The following is a 21357-nucleotide window of genomic DNA, read 5'->3' as shown; positions in this document are numbered from 1 at the left end:
CCAAGTCTCGTGCAAAAAAAGAATTTAAACAATTTTCATTTTTCATTATATATATATATATATATATGTATATATATTGCTTATTTAAAAATGTTAATGGTTATTCGACTAATAATTTAGATTTTAGGTTCAGTTTAAAAATATTGTATAGGGGTTTCAGTAGAATATAGTTAGGGAGTTTACATAAATTAAAGAAATCTTAAATAAGATTGTTCTAATCTAGATTTATTTTATTCTGAGTATCTATGTTTTAAAATTACGCATTAATTTTCTATCTAGACTCGTTTAACTTGTAGGTATCTAATTACACAGTAAGTAATTTCAAAAGTCTTTCTCAATTTTGGTTTTATTTAAAATTATTTTATCTATGTATATTTATTTGAAATGCCGAAAATAAATAAAAAAATAGTGCCGTGTAAAATTATATCCAATATATCTTATACGTCTTTTTCAATTCATATTTTTAAATATGACCTTTGATGCAAAATAGAATAACTTTTTTTTATAGCGTTAAATATCATATTTATTTGCAATTGAAAGAAATTCACGAATAAAAATCTTAATGAATTGTTAATTTTATTATGAAAGCAGGTTTATAATGATGCAGAATTTTCTTTTTATCCCTTGTTTTGATAAAAATAATTATTATTGAAATATGTATTGAAAATCAAACATGCCTAAAACATTGTTACATATTCTATTTTCTTATGCTTTTTTGTAAAAAAGAGATACAATAGTTTTCTCAAAATTACGAAGGATTAGATTGAATATTTAATTATCAAATAATTTGTAATAGAAATTTTTTGTTATATTTAATTCAATTTTTATGTCCATTTATTAAACAAAATTAGAAAAAACAACAGTTTGAAATAGCAATAGAGTGTATCATAATGATTTATAAAAACTTTTGAAAAATGATTATAACAATTACTCAATTCCTTCAAATTATTTTGTAAAAGTACTAATGATGCTAAAATATTATTTTAATCATAAAATATATTGGTATTAATAAAACCGAATATATTTTAAATATATGTATAATGTAAGAATTTCAGTAAGGCTACTTTTTTAAAAATAAAATTTTGTATTTTTAATTTAAAATTTAAAAAAAGTCACACGTCAGGTCTAAAAAATGAAACGTGGTTTTTAAAAATTACATTTTAAGCAACTGTAAAAAACACTAAGTGTCAATGCATTGCAATAAACATATTTTACTGTTTGGTAAGATGAATCATTAATACAAATTACTGACACTGTAATTTACCTGACGTCTTATCTGAAAAAAGAAGAAACATATTTTTAAACCCTTGAAAATCAATTTTATGTAACGAACACATTCATGGGAATATATTCTGAAGCAAAAACAATTTTTAGTAAGCATTATTATATTCCGTTTTTATATGAATTGCATTTTAAAAGCAACAGTCTTCTTTGTTTGAAGGTTCAATTATTTATCACTTGTACAAATTAGAGATATTGCTGGATATTCTAACTAGCTATGTTGTTTTACACACTTTGATTTTGATGAAAGTGTGTAAAACAACAATTTAATGATTTTTTTTTGGTGAAAGTTTGTATGGTCCGTATTGAGTGCTCTTTTATTAATCAGGGGCATAGGTTTGAGTTTTTACATTTATTACTACCAGAGGGAAACTAATTCATTTATATGAATTCATTTATAAGTGAATGTAAGCAAGGAATTTGAGTACATAGCTACACCATTAAGTCAGTAAAGTAAAGTAAACAGTCAAGTCCATACGGTTTTCTTCAGTTTCTTATATATTTTTAATAACCATCCTAACGATATAAATGTGAAATGCCTACATCTCAATTATCATGTAAATGTGATTGCATGATTAGTACTATTGTGAATGATTTATTGGATGATAATAGCTATAGTGTTTGCAAGTGTGAGGATTCTCAATAATGATATAGGTATTTTGGGAAGGAATATGTAATGATAATATAACATATGTGATTATTATAATATGATTATTATAATACTGCACTACATAGGAGGTTGAGTTAAGACATGTATGTTATAGTTGTTCCATTCGTGTACAGAAATCCTAATTACTATTATCCCGGTTAAATGTGATATAGCTAATAATTATTCGCGATTATTAGAAAACTAAGCTTTTCAAATTTAAAAAAAATGAAATTTCATATAAACATTCATATTGCTTTAAGAAATTGCTTTCAATTAAGACTGATAAAAAATAATCATTCCAAATTGAAATTAATAATTTTTTAATTTCTGTACGATTTTTCTTTTAGGCATTTGATCGTATACTGAATAAATATTATCGGTAGCAAAACTCAATAAAATATCTATAATACATCATATAATGATAGTTATCACATGCAATCCAAATAACATGAAAATCTTTAAATTAATCAATTATGTAAAAGTGATGCATTAATTATTATGACCTTAATTTCAATTTTCAATAACATCCAACTATTTTAATACGTTTAACAGGAAGAAATAATGTGCTTTGGGATGAAAAGCATGCAAAATTAAATCCAATAAATATCTATTATAACTTGTATTTAGACAACATTTTAAAATTGCATAATACTTTAGTAATGAAGACTGATTATCCTCTCATGCTACGTAATATTATATTTAAGCATGATGAATAGCATTCGTAATCACGTTGAGTAAATAGAACAGTGTATTAAATGCTTAATGTTATTACATGTACACTAAGAAACCCAATACTTTTAAATCACGAGTAAATATTTCATTCTTATAAAACAGCGTTCGTTTTTCTTTATAATTATTTTTATTCATGTATATATTTTTATAAAAGGTGGTTTAAATTACAATGTATATAAGAAAAATATATTTTTATTGTATAATATGTAGCTAATAATAGGTATTTTTCCTTTTTCTTTTTTTGGATAAATACTTCTTTTAATCTGCTCTTAGTTTCGGAATCGTAATTTTCCTACAAAAAGAAAAAAGAAACCTATTTTCTCGCACTTTCAACAATTGCAAATTTTGGAAAGATTTTTTGTAAATATATTTATCTTTGAATTATATATCTATAGGTATATTGCAATTTTTTTTTTTTTTTAATTTCTTGATTTTATGTATTTTTTTTAATATTTTTTTCACTTAAACGTAACCGGTACGTTAAGTTATATTACTCAATATCCCATTACATTATATAAATACTAATTATAAAAATACTAATTCATTTTTTGGGAGAAATATGATTTTTGAGAGGAGAAAACACTGAAACACGAAAACCAACTACAGGGGTTGGGGAGGGGAGCGAATATGTGATGGAGCCTCATAGTTTAAATTGTAATTTTTACAACGTTGCAGCAGTGAAAATTCTAACTTTTAACCTGAATATTGAAGACTAAATAATGATGATTTAAAATAATATTATTTTTATAGCCTTCCAGCACGTGAGCTCATTATTCTTATAAGAGCGCGCACTTGTCGCATTTTTCACGGGAGCTGTTTTTTACCGTAATTGTCAGAAAAAACAACAGAAAAGAATTCATATTGGTAATATGTTAAGAATTTGTCTAAAATCAACCTTATATTGTACAATACAAATTATGTCGTATTCAAATAGAAGTAAATCATTTTTAAATGCTTAAATTAGACATGTAGAGAGGCACTGATGTATTTTATTATAGAAATTTTTAAATCTATTTATTCCTAACTATAATCTGAAATAGATAATCCGAGATAGTTTTAATATTCATTGAAAGCATATTTAAGCAACTATAAAGTGAAATCTTAGTAGGAAAAAAATGCAAGTTTATAATAATATTTCTTATGAATCAAGTCAGGATAACTAATGACTGGTTACAAAACAAAATTTTAAACTAACTCTAATTTTAATATTTTTAATTGTTTTAAAAAATTTGAAAAAAAGAGAAAATAATACAAAAATAGTTTTCTAAAGACATTTCTTAATGTTAGAAGAACACAGTGTATTTCAAGTAATTAATATCTGTAATCAAACGACGTTTGCTTGTGTATCTAAGGCATTTAATAGCTGCTGAGTAGGATATCTTTCATTTCAGTTCTCTTTCACTTTCCGTTTTCTTTTCTGTACTTTTTCTCTTTTACTTCTCTGAGACATGGTGTTCTAAATCATGGTGGTTTTTTTCTACTATCATCTATAACAATGCAACGTATGCCACCATTTCCACTCTATAGCATAATGGGGAGAAGAGTTGAAAATGAGATTAGAAATACCTTTAAGATGTCTTTACTGTGAAATGTGAAATCTTTACTGTGACATGTGAAAAAAGTGCATTAAATGTGTATTATAAATTTGTAATGATGTAATGATATGTAATTGAAATGATAAAAGTGAATTTGTAGTGAAATTTGAGGCAAACTCTAGTACTGGATGGACAAGGAAATAATTTTCGTCAGTAAGTGCATTAAACTAACATTCACAAACGTATTTATGAAATTTTTTTGGGGGGGTTTTCAAGTATTTTTGTCATGCCTAAAATTTTAATTTTTTTCCTAAAAATAAAAGTTTTTATTTTTGTTTCTCATGTGAATAGAAAGTTTGGGTCTTTTTTACAAAATAAATCTTCAATTTAAAATAATAGCTTTAGTTAGGTCATGTAGTAATAGATTTATGAAGTGTTTCTTTCCAATCAATTCAATATCTAATGTTACCCTGAATTTAATTATTTCTGTAATACATTATCAGACATTATAAGAGTAAACTGGTTAGGAAGTTAAAAAGGAATATTTTATGTTAATTTCATTTAATTAATATGATATTTCTGATTGTTTAAAATCTTTCAAACTAAATACATTTTTCTGTTGCTATTAAGTTAAAGAAATAGAAAATTTATTAAGATTAAAAAATGTCTGTAAAATATATAATAAAAATTTGTACATATATCAAATAAAATGTTTTTATTTTCATCATTTTCAATTACTACCCACCTTTCCTAAACATTTTAAAGAATATTAATAATAACTACATTCTAAATTGCATTTTAATTTTAAATTCAGGGGCTGCACTTAAGTTATACTTCTGTAAGTAATTTCAAAGTAATTCCTTTGTAAAGTAATCCAATGAATTCTAACGGCCACTAATACATTTCTTTAAAGCGTAATTTTAGACTCTACATATTTCTTCGCTTAATGTTTTCAGTTCTGTGTAAAATTGTTAGCATTAGTCTGTAAGCAGTAACAATCAATAAAGAAATGTCTCGAATCATTAATATCAACCGGATCTAAGTGTCTAATAAGAAAAACTAAAGAAATAATTTAGTTGCGTAAATGATAATGATAGTCAATGAAAAAAAAACTTGGAATGTGATTAGGATTTGTTTAAATACAAGTAAAAACACCATCATTCAAGTTTAGATTGGTCAGCAGGTGAATATATTTTTCCTTCAGTTTTTTTTTTATTCCTTAATAATCATATATATTTAATAACAAATTATACAGAATTCCTTCATGAATGCTTATGTCATAGTTCGCTGGGAATTAAATACTTTTTAATAAAATATGTTAAATGAAATGAAATTGCGTAATCATTCACATTTAAATGAAGATTTCTGCGCAATGTTTTTATTTAATTGATGATTTTAGGATCTCGACAAGTGGTTCTAAGTTTTCAGCTTTTATTAACGTTCAATATTAAGGATTGAGTGAAAAATGCATTAATGTGAGGAAAATTTGATCAATGACTTCCTTACCAAAACTAAAAGTTCATATGTTTTTAAAATTTATTTGCAAATGAATTCACTCATTTATTTATTTGTCCTTTCACTGGCCAGCTGATGCCCTGATTTGCTAATCAATGATCTGCTTTTCTTCCTCCTTCCATTTATTTTCTTCATTTAACATCAGTTTGAAGTACAGTATAGTAGTTGATTACAAACATGAATGAGAGGTGAGGGGCATCATAAGTATTACAAATTGTATAACAAACTGAGACCCAAAATGACCTCGTGCGCCACTAGTGATACCCATTATGATTTAGTATTTTATTTTATAGCCGTCGTTGAACAGCCAACCTAATTTTTCTGGGTTTGCGACTAATAAGTGTAATTTCAACTGCTAAGTGACGCCGTAGTGTTGTAATTTGAAATTTGCCTTCGTTGTTGACTTTCTGATTGAACATGGGGAGGAAAATCACGAAAACCTCTCATGGTTAGCTTGACGGAGAGGGGACTGTGACGCATGGTATGTCTACCACTGAGGATATTTTATGTCAGCAGTGTGGTCTGTGTGGAATTCGTATCGACTTTGTGACCCGACAGATTTAACGTTCATCAGTACACAGGGAGTCTGCGGCCGGTAGGGATCGAGCCCACGATCTCTTGGACATGGGCCCAGTGTCCTACCGACCAGGCTATCCCGGCCATGAGCAATGTGAATTGTATAACAAACTAAGACTAGAAATGTCATCGTACGAAATTAGTGCCACCTATTATTATTCAGTACAGTGATTTCAAGTATTAGTGAGACATAGGGAGCAACAAAAGCATTGTATGCTATATAGCAAGTCAAATCCGTAAATGTTATCGTACACTGCATGTGCAGCCTGTTACGAACTGTCTTCTCATATACGTTTTAAGAAACACCTTTGAATTATTTAAATGATCTAAAATTTTTGCTAAATTATTGTCATTCTTTTGTTTAAATACTGTCATATTGCGCAAAAAATTGCATTCAAATAGGTCCCAGAATAAGTATTTTACTGCAATTTAATGATTTAATGAACAATTTAATGAACTTGATAAGTTATAACAAAATTATTCCATTGCGTGTTTTCCTTATTGCCAAAAAAAGCTATCTCTTCTTAAAAAAATATCTCTGATTTTCTTTTTTAATCAAAATTAAATTATAAACATATAGTGTTGGTATTTTAATATATATTTTTGACTATTTTCTATAATCCAGTATTATTTCTTTTGTCTTTTGTTTATATTTTGATGATGATGATATATATATATATATAAAATTTACTGAGTCTCTTATTTCGTAGAAACACAAAAAAACACGATAATTTGAGCCGAATAACTTTGGGAAAGCATTTGGTAAAATTAACAAAAAATAATGTGCTTTTATAATAAGTGATAAAACTTGCTGAATGTGGTTAAAATTTGGTAATTTTATCATTTATATCATATCCTAAAGCGATAAGAAATAAAATTTTTAAAATTAGAATTTTATGTAAACCAATACCATATGAATTGTTTAAATACCGTATATTTCTGTTTTTAAAACAACAATTATCATTTTCCCTTACCAGAAATGCCAGTACCATTGCACTGCGGAAATTTCAGCAGAATGTTTTTTTTTTCTTTCTCTGAAAGGCTAATGTATTTATTAACTGTAAATTAAGTTATATCAGAGTATGGATACAACTAACTATTTTGTAATCAAATAATAAGAAATACCAATAAAATTCTGGCTTCATGGTTGCTTCTAATGATTATATGATATATTTTTTTCTGAATCTAAATTTTTAAAAACACCCCACGAAAATTGCTCCCAGAAAGCTACTCAAGTGTTTTGACACAGACAATAAAAACACAACACGTCAGGTGCCATTATTTTTTCGCATTTTGTTTAACCGTTTCTTGGGAAGTAAATTGTTGAAGAAGCCATTTAATAAATCACGTTGATCAACGAGTTATTTCAGAAAAATCTAAAGAAGAAGAAATTCTTAAGTCCCTAATATATCACTTCTTAGCACCTATTTTTTTTTTCTTTCCATTTTGCTCCCACTCCTCTTTCATTTTATCTTATTTCTTCGGAAGTAAGTGTCGGTCCTTTTGGCAACAGCTGTACTTAATGATCTCCAAAGCTGGCCATCGTCGGAAATGAAAACGGCGACCAGCAAAGGCATTAGGCTGTGAAGGAAAGCATTTGAGATTATTTCTATCTTCGACATCTCTGCGGGGGGTATGGTGTGGGCGGTTAATGAAATATATCGACAAATGTTGCATACAATCCTTTAGTGCCTCGTAAATGTTTCTATATTTTGTTGGAGACACATATAGAATAGATTGGATTAAGAATGTGTGTTGTATAGCAGATCAAAAACGCAAAAGGCTTCTATAAAAACATTTTGTTTTGATGAGAATTCAGTTTTTTTTTCGAAAATCGTGCGAAGAAATTTTAACATTTTCTTTCCTTTACTTTCCTCTTATAGTGTATTTGACTAGATGAACTGTGCTTTATTACTAAAAAAAGGAAGTGTGCTTTATAACTAAAAAAAGGACAAATGAACTGTGCTTTATTACTAAAAGTAGCAGAAATTAAAAAAAAGCCTTAATAATTAGGATTTATTCTGCCATAAAACATTAACAAAATAAATATTTATATATGAATTTGATAATGCATTGAATTTGATAATTTAACAATATCTCAGATAGCAAAGCACCCTTACAGGAAACTTCTTTTTTGATGAACATTCAAAGGTTCATTGGTTAATTATTATTCCTACAAAACTGAAATGTTACTTTGCCAAATGTTCTTTTTTCAGTATTTCTTAAAAGCATGCCTAAGCTTTTACTCAAAAATAAATAAATAAATAAATAAAATTTCTTAGTTTAGTGAAATCCTTTTTATTAAACTTTTTATTCCTATGTAATTTAAGTTCCTCAAACGAAGTATTTTTTTAATGGGGGAGAGTTCACTATTCAACTTAACTCTTAAAATGTTAAAAAAAATTATATTAACCTTTCCAAAAAAAGTATTCATCATTATATCAAGAATAAAAATTCTTGATATAATGATGTTTATAAACTCTGAGATAAAATTTGTATTTTAAACATTCTTTCATACCAAAACATAGTTGCGTTTAAAACCTCAGTTTTCATGAAACAAAATGATGAAGCTGTAAGCCTCGATTTTAGAAGTTTTCTTAGTCTTGTCTTGTAAAGGCTGATTCAATTCCGATATAAAATGCTTTTAAGTATGTTTATAGCGAATCTCACAGCGAAACCAGTATAGTTAAATGTAACATTGTTCCTAGCTTACACGGTTTAACTGCTAATTATCTATACACCTTGTCGAAGTTTTTTGCGAAGTTTTCTGCTGACATTAAAATTAATCTTATACTGCTATCTGGGATATGTTTTTTTTAAAAAACAAAGAGAAAGGTCACATGAATAAATATCATTTCGGCAAAAACAACAAGTAAAACTATTTTTTTTAAAATCTGGAGTCGTTTTATCAATTAAACATATTTTGTGACTGCGCGTTACTTATTAAATAAAGTTTTGACAAGAGCTTTACGTGCAATATTTTCATTATAGCTAGACTTATTTCACTACTTTTAGTACCATTCAAAAATAAATAACCTAATTAATAGGTATTCAACAATTTATTAGAAAGTAATATTGTCAGCATCTAACATTACAAAATAATTCAACAATGATAAATCATGCTGATTATTTTGGTTTGAAAAGAAATTTTTTTCTATTACCCTGAAAGTCGGGTAATTTTTGACATAAAATCCCTTTTTACCTAACTTGTTACGAAAAGAAAAAATTCTGATATACCATAATTTTTACAATATTAGTTACCGTAAAATCAATCAATCACTCTAATTAAATACATACTACATAAAAAATTATGGTATGATTTGCAGTAAAAATTAATCTTGCGCAGTGCCGTGTCATATTTGAACAAGGGATTTTTTTACAGTGTATAAAGTGTGCTCAAAACTACATAATGTCCCGTAATCGAGGAAATGTTTAAAAATAGCGAAATATTCTCACTTGCACTTACCTTTTTCCATTTTTTTTGAAGTGACAAGTAACATTTCGATCTAACGATCCATGAAAATATTAAGGGTAAAAGTAGTAATTAATAAATTAGTTATCAATTTGTAATAAATTGTCATGAAAAACTGATATATCAGACAACTTATTAAAAGACACATGTTTTGTGATGTTACATGTTTTGTAAAATCATTTAAATGATACACCTTATTATTTTTTTTCCTTTATCTGAGTTTTATATCCAATTATGCTGCCAACAAAAAATTGGAAACACAGATAAAAAAAGAAAACTATGCATAATGGGAAGAAAGTTCTCTGTTTTCACGAGGGTGTCAAAATGTTATAGCTAGGTCGTCAGATGCAGTCGGACATCCGATATCCTTTTGGGGAGATCAAATATCCGGTAATCAAAATGGTAGGCAAACATGACTTCAATACTTCACTTTAGAGTAAGTCAACTAATTTTTCGAAACTTATTCTATAAATGGAATTCAGATTAAACTTTAATTTTCTTGACCTCAAATTTAATTTTCTTTCTTTTCTTTGCACACTCTCTCTTCATAAACTCAAATTTACTTTTTTTATTAGTAACTATTCATTGGAATTTAATTTTACTTTTACACTCTATAACAAAAAAAATAGACGCACTAAGACGCGCAAAATCGACATTCGATCAGGCTGGAATGATGCCGACTGGGGACGTATAGTCTTTAGCGACGAATCCCGCTTCCAACTGTGTCCTGACGATCATCGAATACGTGTTTGGAGACGCACTGGGCAGAGGGGGGATCCTGACTTCACTATTGCACGCCACACCGGCCCTCAACAAGACATTATAGTCTGGGGTGCCATTTCCTTTGACTGCCGGACCCCTTTGGTCGTCATTAGAGGTACACTTACTGCACAGCGGTACGTCGACGACATCCTAAGACCTGTTTTGCTACCGTTCCTTTTGCAGCTCCCTGGGCTGGATTTTCAGCAGGACAATGCCAGACCACATACGGCAAGTGTTGCTATTAATTGTTTGCAAACTTGTCAAACTCTCCCTTGGTCTGCCAGATCACCAGATCTCTATCATATCGAGCATGTCTGGGATATGATGGGAAGGCGTATGCATCTGGCACGGTATGTTGATGCCCTCGTTCGACAATTGGATCGAATTTGGCAGGAAATTCCGCAAGAGACCCTCCGGGAGCTTTATAGGTCTATGCCACGCCATGTGGCAGCTTGTATGCAGGCTAGAGGCGGGTCAACACCTTATTGAACTTGTTACCGTAACTCTGCAATAAATTATTCAATTATTCTGAAATTTTAATCATTTACTATTCTGTACATTGTCTTCCTATCTACCACTTTTCGTTGCAATCGGACAATTCCTTCTTGGTGCGTCGTATTTTTTGTTACAGAGTGCAAATTCATTTTGAATTTTTCTGTTTCCTTCATTAGTTGAATTGTTTTGTTTCTTTCATTATATTTTCATAATTTATTCTCCTTCTTATAGCCAGCGCATCCTTAAAGTTTCAAAATATGTTTTTCATGATTAGACCAAGTTATACTTCCTTAAGACATTTATAGAAGTTCATAAAATATCTATCTTTATTAGCGAAGTCCGAAGAAAAAATAATGGTCTGTTAAAACACACAGAATATCAAATAACCTATAGTACTAACTAATATTTTATAATATTCATTATAAGGTACTATACGTATATCACAGCTTAAAAAGATACACAGTGTAGTCAAAGTCGCAGTGCATTAATTCATTATAAACGTGACGTTGAATTTTGAGGAACTCACTGAGAGATATCTTTTTTTGACGCGTTTGATTTTAATATTATTAAATAATCATGTTTTCCATTGGGAAAAGTATTTTAAATTACTTGTCACAAAATATTACTTAAAAAAACTGATCTTGCAGTATAATGTCAAAAAAAAACAACTTTTTAATAAAAAACTCGTCAAGTTTTCATACGAGCTTGAGTGAAAGCAATTTGTTGGATGAAAAACTCTCATAACTAAACCAAAGTCTTCAAAACTTGATCTTTGAGAATAGTTGATATGAATAATGCATGTAATGAGTTACAGCATTTCCTCGAAAGAACACACATGCATTATTCAACTCTAATGCAGCAGTGTTCGCAATCTTTCATTCTACCAAGTTTAGATTGCTTTCATGTTTGTCACTTTTTCAGACAGAATGACATACAAAGACAAATATTGAGCACTTCGTAAACAAATACTTCAATAAAAAACTGTATTTTGTTGCAAGTTAACATGAGTGAAATCAGAAGACAGAAAAATTATTTTTCCCTCTTAGAATCTCTGGTTGGTAGCTAAACATTCGACAAATCCCCAGTGCCTTATAAATATAATAGGTAACCTTAAAAAAATCCTGATAAAATTGCCGTACTGTACAGAAATGATATTTATATTAATAAAAAAGCACAATTTTGGTTAATGAAATTATGGTATTCAGTATTAAATAAATAATATAAATAAACTAAAGTGCAAATATATTGGAAAGATACTTGATTAGAAACTTCATTCGTTTTAAAATTATTCAAATTGGAAATAACAGTGGACATGTTTCAAACTCAAAAAAGGAGGAACATATCACTTTTGTTTCATCTCATTCACGTGTGGCAAGTCTTGAAAATAGTCGTCTATTTTTGAGCATTTGAAACACGCCGCCTGTTATCCTATTTATAAACTTGGGGCGAATGAAATTTTTAATCAAGTAACGTAATATATATGGCACGGCGAAAGACCGAAATCGGTGGTTGTTGTCTTTCACCGGTGAATGTCGATAAACACCAAATACGCCGGTGAAAGATCGAATATTTCCTTACATTCTTGTACATTCGGACCCTCACCGGTGTATGTCGACAATCACAGATATGCTTTGGTGAATATCCGAAATATTTATTACATTCGATTTGATATGAATTTATTCGTGGATATAATTACATTTATTCGATATTTTAACCCTACACTGATGTTTTTTAAGGTTAAGTGCTATTGCCCGGTATATATTTGCCCGATACTCCAAACACTGATGTTTCTTCTAATCTATCGTCAGTAAGTATTAAAATATAGAATAAATATAAATATATCAAATAAATATAATAATATTAACGAATAAATTAATATAAAATTGGATATAAAAAATATTTCGGACATTCACCAAAGCGACTGTGTGATTGTTGACATTCACCGGTGAGAGTCAGAAATAAGGGTATTTAGCAAGTATTTCGGACATACACCGAGCGACTACATGAATGTTGACATTCACCGGTGAATGTCGACATTCTCCAGATTTCGGTGTTTCACCGTGACATCTACATAATCAATCACTGGTACCGCAACTGAGAAAACTGGATAATTGCTTTTAACGCTACTATCGAGTGCATATTTTGAAATACTTTTATACAAAATTGAACAAAAACCAGTTGACTGTGCTGGCTAGGCGGTAATAAGGTGACACAAATATTTAAAAATAGACTATTACATGCTCGAGGGAAACAATTGGAATTACCGTTCCGTATGCTTCTGATATATCGGGTAAACAAAACACAATTCAAGTTATTAATCAAAATATACGGAGTAACCATTCATACGGTATAACGGTTAAACCATTCATGTGGTAATCTTTCCGTTTATATGATAACAGTTCACCGGAATTTCTGGTTATGAAAATTATAGTTCTTATAACCATACATTTAGTGAAAAATGCAAGTCAGAGAAGAAATTTTAACTGGATAAATAATTTTTATACTATATTCCAAAATATCATAATAAAAATATATCATTTTACCACTTTGCAAAATAGTACAACATTATATAAAACCAGATTTTATTTTTATTTTAGCAATTTTTTTTACTCCATCTCTTTCATAAAAAAACGATGTTTTAGTGTTCCCAAAGAGCGAAAAATATGTAAAGTATCACCATAATTTTATCTTAGAATGAAATATATTCGATTTAGAAATGCAAAATTTGCTTCAGTTTTTGTTTTTTTGAAACTTTAAATACAATACAAAGGAATCAATAGCCAAACTTGTCTAGATAGAACTCCAGTCACTTAAATAAATCAAAACCTAATTTTCACACATAAAATTCTTATAACTTCTAAATTAGTAGTCTTATCTACTTATTTTTTGTTTCCGTTATTTCAACTTAAAAAATTACAAAAAGTGATTTTATTGAATTTACAGTAATGTACGCCTGTATCGTCCAAAACATGCATTTGTGGCGGTTTTGTGATTGAGCTTCAATGTAAGGTAGATTTAAAACTACAATTCAAATAATTTCTTGTATCCTATAATCAAGATTAAGATTTGTGATATCACAAACTAACATTCAAAATTTTTTAGAGGCATTACTTAATGCTTTTCTGACATTATATTAAAAGCATTTAATATTTTTCTTTATACTAATTCTTTTGTAATTGTCGTCTGTAAATATTGAGAGATATTGTTTAAAATGTTTGATAAATGTCTTTGGTTTTATTTCATAATAGAAAGCAACTAAAAAATTATTTTCTAGCACCTTTGCTCTTTCATTTTTATATTCACGTTAAAGTGATTATATTATATTACTTAATTCCAGGAATAATAGCTAAACTGCATTTAAATAAATAAATATCGTGCCCACATTATTTTTTTCGCCTTCTAATTCAGTTAACTATTTTAAATTATGACTCTTTAGAAATTATTCATAATAGTTAACTGGCTAACCAGATGGATATTATTCCTCATCAGGTTATTTGCTTCTCATTTCATAATAGAGATCAACAAAAATATTATTTTCTAGCACAATTGCTCTTTCATTTTTATATTGAATCTAAAACGATTCTGTTATATTCTTTAATTCTAAGAAAAATAATAAATATATTCGTATTTTTTTTCAGCCTCTGTTTCAATTTACTATCCTAATTTATGACTTTTTTTCAAACAAGTGTTCGTAAATAATACCACTTACTAATGTAAGAAAAAAGTTATTAAATAAAACTTAAGGGTAAAATATGTTTTGGTTAAAATGTTATTTTATTCATCAAGTATTAAGCAAACTAAATGACATCATTAAGGGGCGAAAAACATTTTCATAAGCAGGGAGAAAGTTTTTGTGTGATAATTAGTTGTCACGCACACATATTATGACAATGCTTAAGGCTAATTTTGATTCCAGGAGCAATTACTTGTAATTATTCTCTTGAGAATAATATTTAATGGAATCTATTATTTTTGTTCTAACCGACCCATGAAAAGTGACACATAAGAATTTAAGTTTGTAACAAATATGATTTTTCAGTAAAACAAAATTATTTTTTCAAGATTACTTTTTTGGTATATAAGCTTTTTAGTCATTGTTGAAATAGGTTAAGCTTCAATAAATAAAATATATTATTTTTATTCACCGGAAGCAATTGATCCTAAATGAATATTTGAAAAATATTTTTTTTATTAAAAACAGATAATTGCTTTTACTGCATTTCCATCAACAAGCAAAAAGTTGTAACTGACATGAAATTTTCTTAATTAATGCATTAGTTCATAGTTTATTTCATTTAAAGTTTATATTTCATAACGCAAAACTTTTATTGAGAAATCTATTTAAGAAAGCACAAAAAAATTTGATGATTTCTTCTGACTTTCTTCCAAAATTTCAGGCATGTCTGTCACAAAATATATTTTTTTAAATAATTTACTCAAATATAATATTCTCCAAAACTTCCAATAAATTAATAAAAAAGTCCAGTTTAAGTCAAAACAAGGTAATTTTTGAACTTGTACAATTTTTATATCAATAATCTTTTAGCATTATATAACAGGGTTGGACAAGCTCCTACATAGTCGAGCCATTTTTCAAAATTTGAAATTTTTCGCGAACCGCAATTAAATACGTATTTGAAAGGTATGACAAAAAGATATTAAAATTCTTTGTTTACATAAATTATATTTATTGAAAACATATAAGTAAAAGTACAAAATATGTGTATTGAATTTAAAATTAAACACATTTATTTTGCTTCTCTTGATAATTCTTTAAAATTTAGTGAATAATTGGTGACAGCACTTCTGAGTAATTATTTGAGATGCTGGTTAGTTAATACTGATCGGCGTTTGGACGAATTTTAAAGTGGAATAAAAAGATTCACAGAAGTACGTTGTTCCGAAAATTGAAATAATTCGACAAGCAGCTTTTTTTAATTCAGGATACTTTGATTCTGGTACAAATTTCCAAAATTCAGTACAAATTTCCAAAATTGACGTCGACTTATATTTTACTTGTAGAGCTTGATCTTCTTGTATCTCTATTAATTATAATTCTTTTTGTGTCATATTTATATTGGAAATGGAAAACTCACCTTGAATTGAACAACATTGTACTTAGTCTTTCATATTTGTTCTCAGTAATTTAAAATACATTTTGAAATACATACGGAACGATAATAATTTCTTTTAAAATATAATAGCGCAAACATGAAAAGGGAACTCGGGTACATTTATCGAGAGCCACAAATAATCCTTCAAAGAGCCGCATGTGGCTCGCAAATCGCAGATTGGCCATCCCTGCTATATAGCTTGTTATCTTTTAATATCTTACAAATTAGTTTTCAATTTTTCAAAAAGAAAAGCATAAGCTCCAGAGGTCTCATTTGATATATTATGTTCTACGAATGATGATATCTTAAAATTGACTTGATTCAGAGTCAAAATAAGCACTTTTTAACATTCAATGTCTGGAAATAGGATCATCTCTATTACGGACTGGTTGTTATGGACTGGTCGTGTACATGTGAAACCGCATATTTATTTATCAAAGTTATGCTAATTAATATTTTTTTACTGAAATATCACAGATTTAATAAAATTGGTCTAGATGTGTTTTGCCCTTTTTTTTATTTGGCGACAAACGATAAACAAATTCAGATGTCAAATTATTAGAACGGATAAAATACACCCTTGTGCAAATTAATTGAAACAAACTCAATAAATTCAGAAAACTAAGAGAAAATGCTATTTTATTTAAATTTATACAAACTCAAAAATTTTTAGTACATAATATGATCTCCACGACACTTTATTAACATTTGGACACGATTCGGCATGGATTCCACTAATTTTTTACAGTCATTTATAATATTTGTGTCCTTGTACCACACATGAATTAACGCCGTGATTAGCTTCTCCATAGTTGTACAGTCCATATTTAATAGGCGATTCTTGCATATGGCCCAGAGATTCTCAATTGGGTTGATATCCGGAGAGTTCCCTGGCCATTCCAATGTCTCAATTTGATTCTCAGACATGAATTTCTTGACAATTTTGGACGTATGGCAAGGAGCTAAATCCTGTTGAAAAATCCCTGTTCCATCAGGGTATCGTTTCTTCAACTCTGGAACAACTTTTTTACCCAGAATAGTAATGTACTGCTCAGAACGCATCATACCGTCAATAGGCTGCAAAGGTCCAACCCCATTGTAACCGAAACAACCCCAAATCATCTTCTTTAAAAAACACGAAAAAAAAGTTTGTTTCAATTAATTTGCACAAGGGTGTAGACATCTTTGGACCCATTAGAATGTCATTTTTAGCATTCATCTTAAATAAAAACATAAAATTAGGATAATTATGCACACTATTAGACAGTCCATGATAATGAAACCTTCTCTAGTGGCGTACGATAACATTCCCTACCTAAACTTTGAAACCACCGTATTGAATCACACTGTATAAACAAAGCTCATATTTACAAAATCAGAAATAAACTGCAGACTTGATGGACTTTTTGAGCCATAACAACATCAAAGCTATATTCACAATAAATTGAGTATCGTGTCTAATAACTGTTTTTTTCCACATCTGAATGAGATAATTAGTGTTGTTGAAATTCCCCTTCTCAAAACTTAAGTCATTACCCTCCTCCTACTTTGCATAAATGCATCTTCCGTGGAAATATTTTATATTTTTCTTATTTTTAACAGGCTTCTTCCTTCTTTCTTACTTATCCCATTGATGAGTCCACGATGGAAAAATTTTGTATTTTATTCTTCTGAATTCCCTTTTACGAAATAGGGAATGTTAAATCATTCGTTTTTTGAAAGAGTTATCGTTATCCCGTGTAGATCCTGAATAATCTTGTTAAAGTACATCCTTTGAAGTGTGATGCGGTCCTGAAAACTGTAATTAGGCGTCTCATGCGCAGACACAGTAGGTTCGCTGTAAATTTCTCGCCAGACTTAAAGTAGGATTAAAGTCTTCGTTATACATTCCACTTTTTTTCATCTTAGGAGCGTATGTTTGTAGGCAATTATAACACGTAGAAATGAACTCATAAATAGCCAAGGATTAAAATGCAATTCTGGATTTTAAAGGCGAAATGCGATGTTGTAAATTTTGTTTTTATTTTAAAATTTATTTGAGTAATTTAGATAAATGCAGTGTCTTAAAAGAAAATACTTTTATACTTTTTTGAGGAAATGTTAGAGTTTAATGTAGAGAGCAAAGTTTATAATGAAAGGAAAGAAATAGAAATAATGTTTTTAGAAAACCGTTCTGTCGTAATTTAATACTTAGATTAAAACATTAAGCATATTGTCAATTATTTTTTTTTAAAAATCAAAGAATAAGATGTCAAATTTATGATGCAGTCAATAACTTTGCTTTTGATATTCTATAATTAATAGTGGGTAATTCCTTTTATTATTCCATTAATTATAAAATATTGAAACGATATATTTCTTTTTTTTCTATTTGTATAATAAAGAACACACGCAGTCCAATTTTGAGACTTTCATCTAGGTAAAAACAAGTTATATTCCTTTATTATTAGTTACGCTAGTTATTACCATAATTACAGAATATTGTAACTGAAATACTTTGCGTATTCCTTTATCAATGGGAAATATGAATCTGGGACTTTCATCTTTGAAGTCATTCCATTTTAAAATCTCAGTAAAAACGTATACATTTATTTGTATCTCTGTCAGAACGTGCTGCTTTGCATCATTGATAGTTACACTATTTTCCCCAATAATTACAAAAAATTAGAATGAAACTTAATAGGAGTTTTTTTTTATCTCTTAAAAGTTAATGAGTTTTGGTTTTTCTTTTAATATAAGTGATTGCTAAATATAATACTAAAATGCTCCAAAATGACTGTTTAATTGATATGTCATGATTTGGTGACTAATTTGTCAACTCTACCACGTTGGCTTGTAAGTTTCTAATTTATGAGCTATTTCAACAATAATCATTGCAGACATGAAATCAATCAGTAATTGAGATAATTTAACTAACTATAAGTACTAGTATACCAGTACCACACGTACAGCCAGTCCATAAAGCAAAGGCTTCCCTAGCAGCGTAGGATGCTATTTCCAATCATTGGTTGTTATGCAATTATATACCCTTAAGATGTACCCTACATCCACATAGGGTTGTGACTTGTTATTTTTTTGTGCCCTACATGTGATATGTTAATTTTATTTTATGGCACGTACGAAATATTTTAGATCTAAATTACTTTCTAATTAACAAAGGAAAATATTGATAGAAGTATTGTGTGCTTACTGAAATAAACAGCAATATACATAAAGCATTTAATTTGCAGAGCGTGCATTTAAAATATTCGTAACTACTTTTAAATTCGTTTTCCCAAATGAATCTGAAATGAAATAGTTCTTGCTGCATACAGATATCCCTCGATTATTGAAAGCGATATGCGAAAGTTAATCGGTATAAACGTGATAAATTGAACGCAGAATTATTATAACGCATTCGCGTGTTTCAAATTTAGGAACGGATCATAAGTTTTCTTAATCGACAGTAACCCAGGGCGGATTTAAATTATTAATACCTTGCCCAAATGATGTATGTTGGAAAATATTCAATTTATCTAAAGTCAATTGCTTGAACGTGGTAATTTAAAACATATTATTGAAAGCTGAGATGCGCAATTTATTGAATAATTTGCAAGGATAAGCGCGTTGCTTATATGATTTAATTATGACAAAATATAAGTATATCTTTTATAAACACAAAGGAAATTTTTTATAAAAATAAAGACTGAAGCTTGTAATAGTTAATGAATTTCAATATAGTAGATAAATAAATGTGCGAAAATAGAGTAAATGTAAGCCGCTGAGAAATAAAATTTATGTAGAACTGTTTCACATTTGAAGTTTGTTGTTATGAAGTATGTTTTTTGTTCTGCATTTAAAGTTAATCATTCAAGCTTGGAAGCTTCGTAGTGCATATTTATTTTTTTAGTAAAGACTTTCTTTAACTTATGTTAACGAAGTTCTAGCTATGTGGATTTTTCAGGAAAAATGAAAATTCTATAAATTTATTGAGGAAGAAAGATATTCGCATAAATTTATCAAAGTAATGAAGAAAATAACAAAAAAATATAATTCAAACAAACTTCTCATAATTCGCTGAAAACAGAAAAATATATTTTTAAACTAAGAAACGTGAATTATCTGAATTATCTTTCCTAACTTAGATAAGTGCAATAGATGAATGGTATTGGACTTATTAGTGTCATTTATCAGCACTTATCACCAAGTAAAAGTAACAGGAATAGTAGTTACAAGAAAGTAACAGGAATAAGAAAAAGTAACAGGTATAATAGTTAGAGAAATTTATTTGCGAATACTTGTTTTGAAATACTTAGTAAGGGATGCTATTGATATGTTTCTGTAAGCACTTTTTTTTTAAAACACTTCATTTGCGATGTTACTATTAATAGTGATTAATTTAGAGATTTATTTACGTTTCTTCATCACTATTATGTATTTGTAACATTACTGTGAAATTTGTGTGATGTACGGGTACGAGTAAAAAATATTTAGGGTAGCTGAAGAGAAAAATATATATCTTATGCAATAACAATTAATTAACTTTTGGTCAATCAAAAGACTAGATGTAACCTTAGATGTTAATCTCTATTACCTTAGATGAAAAGATAATCCTAAACTAGGTATCAATAATTAAGAATATACTTTCGCAAAGTATTTTTTTTATTAAGTTGAAATTGATTTGATTTCAAATGATCCAAACTTTAACTAAGTTTTGGACTTACAAGAGATTAGTTAGCAAAAAAATATTTTCAAAATATTTAAAAGATCGATGAAATCATTTCAATAACAATTCCACAATTTATTTTAATCAATTCTAATTGATCAAAACCAATTATCTTCGAACTTCTCTATCATTATCTGGAACTGCTGCAAATGTAAAAAAATGGTCTTTGTTAAAAATATTTATTAGTTGGAAAGTAAATATTGTCCATTGTAAAGCGAACATTTACCATGAAAAATAGGTAATAAAGCTTGTAAGCACTTTTATATGGTCAGAATATATACTATCTAACTTCAGAAAACGATGTTTTTGCCTTTGATCTTCATTTAAAGTGGCCTACTTCCGACTAATAGAGATAACGTCGTTCTTTTGACCAATCAGAAATTAGCGCAAATAAAAAAAAATAGTTGTTATTTCTTAAAACAGTTAAATCGGTGGTAAAACTATATTTCTACAATTCTATACTTCTACAATAATATCAAATCGTTGCGTAACTAAAAATTATATATCTATAGCTATATATA

At 28.4% G+C, this 21357-nt stretch overlaps 1 long non-coding RNA gene across 1 annotated transcript in view; it reads right to left on the bottom strand.

Annotated features, from left to right (window-relative positions):
* Positions 1–3857: 3857 nt before the first annotated feature.
* The window catches only part of LOC122269550 (uncharacterized), a 36000-nt gene continuing 18500 nt past the window's right edge, over positions 3858–21357 (bottom strand). Inside the window, exon 3 of the long non-coding RNA XR_006225257.2 lies at positions 3858–4183. This is a non-coding gene — a long non-coding RNA (uncharacterized lncRNA). The remainder of the gene's footprint in view (positions 4184–21357) is intronic.

This window comes from Parasteatoda tepidariorum, chromosome 5 (genome assembly GCF_043381705.1).
Source record: "Parasteatoda tepidariorum isolate YZ-2023 chromosome 5, CAS_Ptep_4.0, whole genome shotgun sequence".
Classification (NCBI taxonomy): domain Eukaryota; kingdom Metazoa; phylum Arthropoda; class Arachnida; order Araneae; family Theridiidae; genus Parasteatoda; species Parasteatoda tepidariorum.
Note: the sequence above shows the minus strand (reverse complement) of the source record. Positions and strands in the feature narration are given on the sequence as shown.